Genomic DNA, 6,991 nt, shown 5'->3' on the forward strand with positions numbered 1-6,991 from the left:
CCTGCCTCTGTGGGCATCTCTTGCCTCTTGGGGCGCTTCATGCCTCTGTGGGCATAACCTAATAAGGAGGGGGAGTTTTCTGCCTCTGGGACAGAGCCTGCAGGAGAGGGGACATGGTCTATAAAGTCTCAAGGCAATTGGCTGAAGTTAGTCTTTGAGAAACACAGCAGTGTGCACCAGTAAGTCCGATGGAGGTGTCAGTCCAAAGTAGCTGACCACAGAAGAAAACGCCAGAGGATGAAACGCTGCACGTCTGTCTCGATGGGGAATGTCGGCCATCAGAATTCTGCTTTTCTGTAGAGAGTGATCTTTGGAGTCTGTGAATCTGTTTCTTCAGGACGTGCCAGGTCTCATCATTGGTTTCCGGGGGCGATGTCAGAGAACAGGATCCAAATGGACTTCCAGGAATTCCATTTGAGTAGATGCTTTTTCATGTGAAGACTTTGACAGCTGAAATTCACTTACTTGTCAAACAAAACTTGTAGCAGATTAGAAGTTTACTATAATTGATAACTCCATTATAATTGGAAGTCCTTTCTAGTATGATTTTAAGTTTGTTTAAACAGTTTAAACTCAATAAAATGTAGAAAGGTAAACAGAAGAACCACGGTTAAAAGCCTCAGGCATGAGAATAATTAACATAATCATTGCACTATCTGCCCGACCCATAACTCATACCGTTTTGAGGATTAAACATTTCAGATTTATGTCAAGACGTAAAAGATAAATCAAAGGAGGGAAAAAACAATTTTTTGGATTGTTTCTGGATGTCTCTAGAAATCATGGCTGCGTCCAGCATTTTTTTTTAAGTCAATGTCAAACAAAAATTTAGTCATTCAAATCATTCTCTTATGAAACACAACTTGAACCAGATTATCAAGATCTCACCATGTAGGATTAAGAGTCCCCAGAGGGCGTCCTAGCCCAAAAAGCTCCTCGAAATTCCATTTAGGGTGCTTCTGACTGTTCCTGCTGGATTGCTTCAGGCACCCATTTTTAAAAGTGTCTTCCCAACGAAGAAAGAATCCAATCAGGAGAGTAGAACTAACCACGTGTCTCCATACTTGGGAATTGCCAGGGTACTCGAGAATGTTCTTCAAATTAGAGTAGTCCTTCTCCATGGGAAACATTCGAGAAGAAGTCCAGAAAGTCCCAGGGGAAATCCCCATGCATGTCCCAAGGTCTACGATCACGGTCATAAAGAATGAAATTATGGCCTGGAGCGAAATGTAGTCCTTTTCCTCGGGAAACATGAGAGAGGGAATCCAGAAAGTCCAAGGAGAAATCTCTGTGCATCTCCCAAGCTCTATGATCCCAGTCATAAGAAACCAGAGTTCCTGGTGAGGGAACCGAAGTGTGGCCCAGAGTAAAATGTTCCAGAGACAGAGAAACTGTCTCATAATGAAACAGTAGAGGCTTTGGCAAACCTCTTCGTAAGTAAAAGAGAAGACCATAGTGCATAGGTAGGCAAAGTCTTCACTTATCTGGGAGTTGCGCAGGTCTGGCCCCACGTTGGGTGCCATATGTTGTTTTCGATGGGTTATGTTGTTTTCGCCGGGCTGGCTTCACGGGCAGGTAACAGACGACCAGGGACTCATAGTTGAGCTGTAGGCAGTATCTCTTTATTCATGCAGGACGCAGCACAATCTAAGCCGAGCTGAGCTAAACTAAAGGTAAAGTACAGTACTACTCACAATGCTGTCTTTATATATACTTGCCAAGTAAGGTGGAAACAGGATGTGACATAGAGAGGGTGGAGAGAAAAGTGACTGGTGAAAATCAGAGTGTGACAAAAAAGGGATCAGGGTGTGACAAGGAGGGGGTGGAGCAGGCGAGAATCCTATCACTGAACCACAAATGCCCTGGAGGGAGGTGGAACTTGTTAACAGTGGTTATGTAAATAGAATAGTGTTAAGCAGGGGGGATTTAAACCAAATGAAACAGAAGGGGTCTCATGCATACCCACAGTTCTAGCTTATCTATCTCTTCATTTAGCTCCCTTATGTCTTTATTGATTTTCTGCCTGGATGATCTGTCAAGTTGAGAGAGTGGGGTGTTGAAGTTCCCCACTATGACTGTGCTGCTGTTAATATATTGCTGTAGTTCTTTCAGTAGAAGTTTGATGTATTTAGATGGCTTCTCATTGGGTGCATAGATGTTAATAATTGTTAAGTCCTCTTGATTTACTGATCCTCTGAGCATTAACTAGTGTCCATTCATATCTTCTTTAATCTTTTCTATTTTAAAGTCTATCGTCTCAGATAATCTGAGAATAGCTGCTCCTGCCCTTTTTTTTGTGGGCCATTGGTTTGTATGATAGTTTCCCATCCTTTCACTTTAAGTCTGTGTTTGTCTTGTTGAGTTAGGTGGGTTTCCTGTAGACAGCATATATTGTTGGGTTGTGTTTTCTGATCTATCTTCCTACTCTGTGTCTTTTAATAGGTGAATTCAGGCCATTAACATTTTTTGATATCAAAGATTGAAGCTATTTTAACACCATTCTTGTAGAGTTTTAGAGTGTTCTTATATATGTCCTATATATGGTGGTCTGATTGTTTATAGGAGATCTTTTAGAACTTCTTTCAGGGCAGGCTTAGTGATAGTTGATTCCTTCAACTGTTGCTTGTCTGAGAAGGTTTTGATGCCTCCATCTAGTCTGAATGACAGTCTAGCAGGATATAGTATTCTTGGCTGAAAGCCTTTCTCATTGAGCACTCGATAGATATCTTGCCATTCTCTTCTGGCTTGTAATGCTTGTACGGAGAAGTCTGCTGCTAATCTTATGGGTTTTCCTCTGTAGGTGACTCTTTGTTTTTCTCTTGCAGCCTTCAGGATCCTTTCTTTATCCTTATTCCTTTCCATTGTAAGTATGATATGTCTTGGTGTCTTTAGGTCTGGGTTAATTCTGTTTGGGACCCTCTGGGCTTCTTGAATCTTTATGTCTTTGATGTTGTCTAGACTAGAGAAGTTTTCAGCTATTATGGCCTGAAGAATGCTTTCTTCCTTCCTCTCCTTCTCTTTCTTCCTCTAGTATGCCAATAATGCGTATATTGTTTCTTTTGAAGTCATCCCATAGGACTCTGTTGTTGTTTTCAGCATCTCTTAATCTCTTTTTGAGATCTCTTACTTCTTTTTTAGTTGTCTCTAATTCATCCTCAATCTTGCTAATTCTGTCTTCAGCCTCATTGATTCTATTCTCTCTGCCCTCTACTGTTTTCTGGAGTTCAACTATTTTGTTGCCCTGCTCTGATACTGTTTTAGCTTGTTCAGCTAGTTGCATTCTTAGCTCAGCAATTTCAGCTTTCAGCTCTCTAATAACCATGAGATAATTAGTATTTTCTTCCATATTCTCATTTGTTGTTCCTGCATTTCTGATTACAATTTTTTCAAATTCTTTACTCACTCCTGTTATTATTTCCTTAGCTAATGTTTGGATGTTGAACTCGTTGTTTTGTGCTTCACCCTCTGGAGGACTTTTAGCTGGACTCTTGTCCTGGTTCGAGTCTCCAATATTTCTTCTTGCTGTTTTAACCATTTTATATATTATGTTATGAGTTCCCTTTATCAGTACTTTTCAAATTATTGATCACTATTGCCTGGATTGACTTGTGTCTAAGTAAGTTAATTAAAGGGTTCACAGTGTTAACAGTTGTTTCAATCCCTGAGTTGGAGCTCAGTGGTGTAAAAGCCTCTTTTTTTTTCTTCCCTGTAGGCTATGGGAGCCTGAGGACTTTTAAACTATCAATAGGCTTCTTAGCTTAATCATTGACTCCTGACCAAGAGATAAAGCAGGGTGTGGCAGAGATAATCCAGTGGTTATGCAAAGAGACTTTCACAGCCCCTCAGCTATGCCACCTAGGTATAGGTCTTCTCCTGAGTTTCTTGGTTAGATCTCTGTCCCCTGGTGTCCCTCCCTGTCGCTGCTCCAGATTCTGAGGGTAGTAGCAATGGAGACTCAGAGTTGCACTTGGTGAGTCTCTGGGGAGTCCTCTCCTCCCTTCAGCTGTCCCCTTGGTGGTGGAGCAGACTGGAGGTGGTGTCTCAACTGATAAACTGCTGAACTGTTAGCAGTCACTTCATCTCTCCTTAGGCTCCTCTCTCCTCTCTTTCACCAGCCATATGTGTTTGTACTCATGGGTGATTTACTGGGTTCCTGTGGTCATTCTAGTCCTGTCTTGTTTCGGTCCCGGGTGGTCTCCTTTGGTATTCCTAGTTGATCCGGGAGAGGAGAGGAGAGGAGAGGAGAGGAGAGGAGAGGAGAGGAGAGGAGAGGAGAGGAGAGGAGAGGAGAGGAGAGGAGAGGAGAGGAAGCGGTCTGCTGCTCGTAGCTCCGCCTCTGGAAGTCCAAAAAGTATTGTTCCTTTCTAAAATTGACTCTGTGACATAGATACATTTATTTATTTACTTATTTATTTATTTGCTAGGACAGAGAGAAATTGATAGGGGAGGAGAGGAAGAGAGAGGGAGAGGCCGTCCGGCGGTAGAGCAGCAGGTTAAGCGCACGTGGCACAAAGCAAGGACTGGCTTAAGGATCCCAGTTCGAGCCCCTGGCTCCCTACCCACAGGGGAGTCACTTCACAAGCAGTGAAGCGGGTCTGCAGGTGTCTATCTTTCTCTCCCCCTCTGTCTTCCCCTCCTCTCTCCATTTCTCTCTGTCCTATCTAACAACGATGATATCAATAACAACAACAATAATAACTACAATAAAAAGGGCAACAAAAGGGAAATATAAAAAAAGAGGGGGAGAAAGACATACACCTGCAAAGTCTGGAACCCAGGTCCTTGCTCTTGGTAATATGTGTGCTTAACTGCCTGGCCCTCAACAAACAGATTCTGATCAATATTTATCAGTTCCCAGAATTAATATGTATATGTATATATATATATATATATATATATATATATATATATATATATTTATTAAAATAAAAGAGGGCATTTATTAGAAAAATACAGTTTCTTACAGGGATTCCAATAGCTGTAATGTGGTCAATAACTACAAGACACAGCTCTTCTGAAGGACAGATCACGTGGCAATCTCAAAACTTCTACTCCTGGATTTTGAGACCACGATCAGAATATCTTAAGAGGCTGTAGAAGGACTAAAATGTAGCTTCATTTCTGCTTCCATTCTGATCCTTATGTTCCTTAATGCTGGCCTCAAACTTGTCAAGCACATGTTGACAGACATTCATGAGCTCATTCAGGCCTCTCTGAAATGGCTCAACAGCTGGAAGGGCACCTCGAGTCTGAATCCGTAAATTAATTTTGCTCTCTGAAGTATGGGTGGTAGTGTAACCACAAAATTCCACTTCTGGGTTCTTCATGATCATGTAACAGAGAGAATTTCCTAGGGTATCGTCCTCCTCATACAATACAAGTGTCACACAATGTCTATCTGTTCCAGCCGCCTGGAATTCCCTTCGCCTTCAGCCATTGAGGTCTTCAATCCAGATATTTTTCTCTCCAGTTCCTAGTCGTCTTCCATCGCGGGGGTGGTTTCTGGGATCCTCAGGTGGTGCAGGTCACTCAGAGGCTCGTTCTTCCCACACAGCAGGAAGGAGCCACCAACACAGACGGAAAGTTTTTTTTTGTTTGTTTGTTTGTTTGTTTGTTTTTTGGCCTCCAGAGTTATCACTGGGGCTTGATGCCTGTACTATGAATCCACTGCTCATGGTGGCCATCTTTCTTCCATCTTTGTTGTTGTTGCTGCTGCTATTGTTGTTGTCAGATAGGACAGAGAGAAATTGAGAGAGGCAGATAGAGAGGGGAAAGGAAGACAGACGCTTGCAGCCCTGCTTCACCGCTTGCGAAATGACCCCCCGACCATGCAGGTGGGGAGCCAGGGGCTAGAATCAGGGTCCTTGCGAGGGTCCTCGAGCTTCGCACAATGTGTGCTCAACCTGGTGTGCTGCTGCCGGGAACCCAATGTGTATATTATTCACAATGACCATTGGCAAGTGATTTAGGCTTTCTGAGAATATTTCCAGTTGTGATAAAGAACTATCTTATAGTTAAAAGACACTCATCAAAATCAAGCTCAAGATAGATAGCTAAGAATTTGAAATTCCAAGTCCTGCCAATGGATTTGTAGAGTATTCAAATATAACTTTACAGTTGCCAAAAAAATGGAACAATGTTACATTGCATTTCTAGGAAATGTCATATGAGGCAGTTTGGAAAATACACCTGCTATGCCTGAACCTGAATTGACAACAATAAATAGTCCATTTTTCTCTGAAAGTTGAGTTCTACTGAATCAATCTTATTACAAGATGAAAGACTAAAAGTAAATATAATGAATCACCCCTCCTACCAGACCTGCTTGCTGGGGTGCTAGCAGTGGTTTCTTGTTTTCTTTCCAATGTGGCTCTTGCGAAGAGCCAAGTATCTGAAGCAAAGTGTGATCAACAGGTGCTCGTTTCCATAACTGGCACTTCTCCAATAGCCAGCTCCAAATTTAATTAGCCATTTATCCAAAGCAGAAAAGGATTTCTAAAGCATTCTAGTAATCTGTGCTTTCTCTCCACTGGTCCATGCTCTAGGCCAACATGCCTCCTTACCCAGAAGCCTCTGAAGCATGCATGTAATGCACAGGATGTACACTGATTCTTACTAATAATGAACACTTCTCTCAAAATGTTCATGGGATCTTGATTTGCTAAAAATAAAGAACAATATTCCATCAAACTTAAGATCACACATATTACATCAGATGAATTCAAAAAAAGCCACATATATAACTCAGTACTAGAAGGTCTGAGTTTTAATTGGATTAGGTCAGACCTCTTCTGCTGTGAGCCCACCTGCACTGGACTCCCTCTTATCTTCAAATGGATCTTAAGTGGTTCCAGTGGTTATTAATTTAATATTGCCCAAGCAATACTCACTTTGCCAGCCTTTTGTTCAGAGAATTCTTCCATAACTCTGAATCTCTTGGAGCAAAGAAACTTGTCTACATTTAGTCCTATTGACAACTATATGCTGCAAG

At 41.9% G+C, this 6,991-nt stretch overlaps 1 pseudogene; it reads right to left on the bottom strand.

Moving 5' to 3' along the window:
• Positions 1-4,969: 4,969 nt before the first annotated feature.
• On the bottom strand, positions 4,970-5,488 carry LOC103125025 (DNA-directed RNA polymerases I and III subunit RPAC2-like; annotated as a pseudogene).
• Between the last annotated feature and the right edge of the window lie 1,503 nt (positions 5,489-6,991).

This window comes from Erinaceus europaeus, chromosome 16 (assembly GCF_950295315.1).
Source record: "Erinaceus europaeus chromosome 16, mEriEur2.1, whole genome shotgun sequence".
NCBI lineage: Eukaryota > Metazoa > Chordata > Mammalia > Eulipotyphla > Erinaceidae > Erinaceus > Erinaceus europaeus.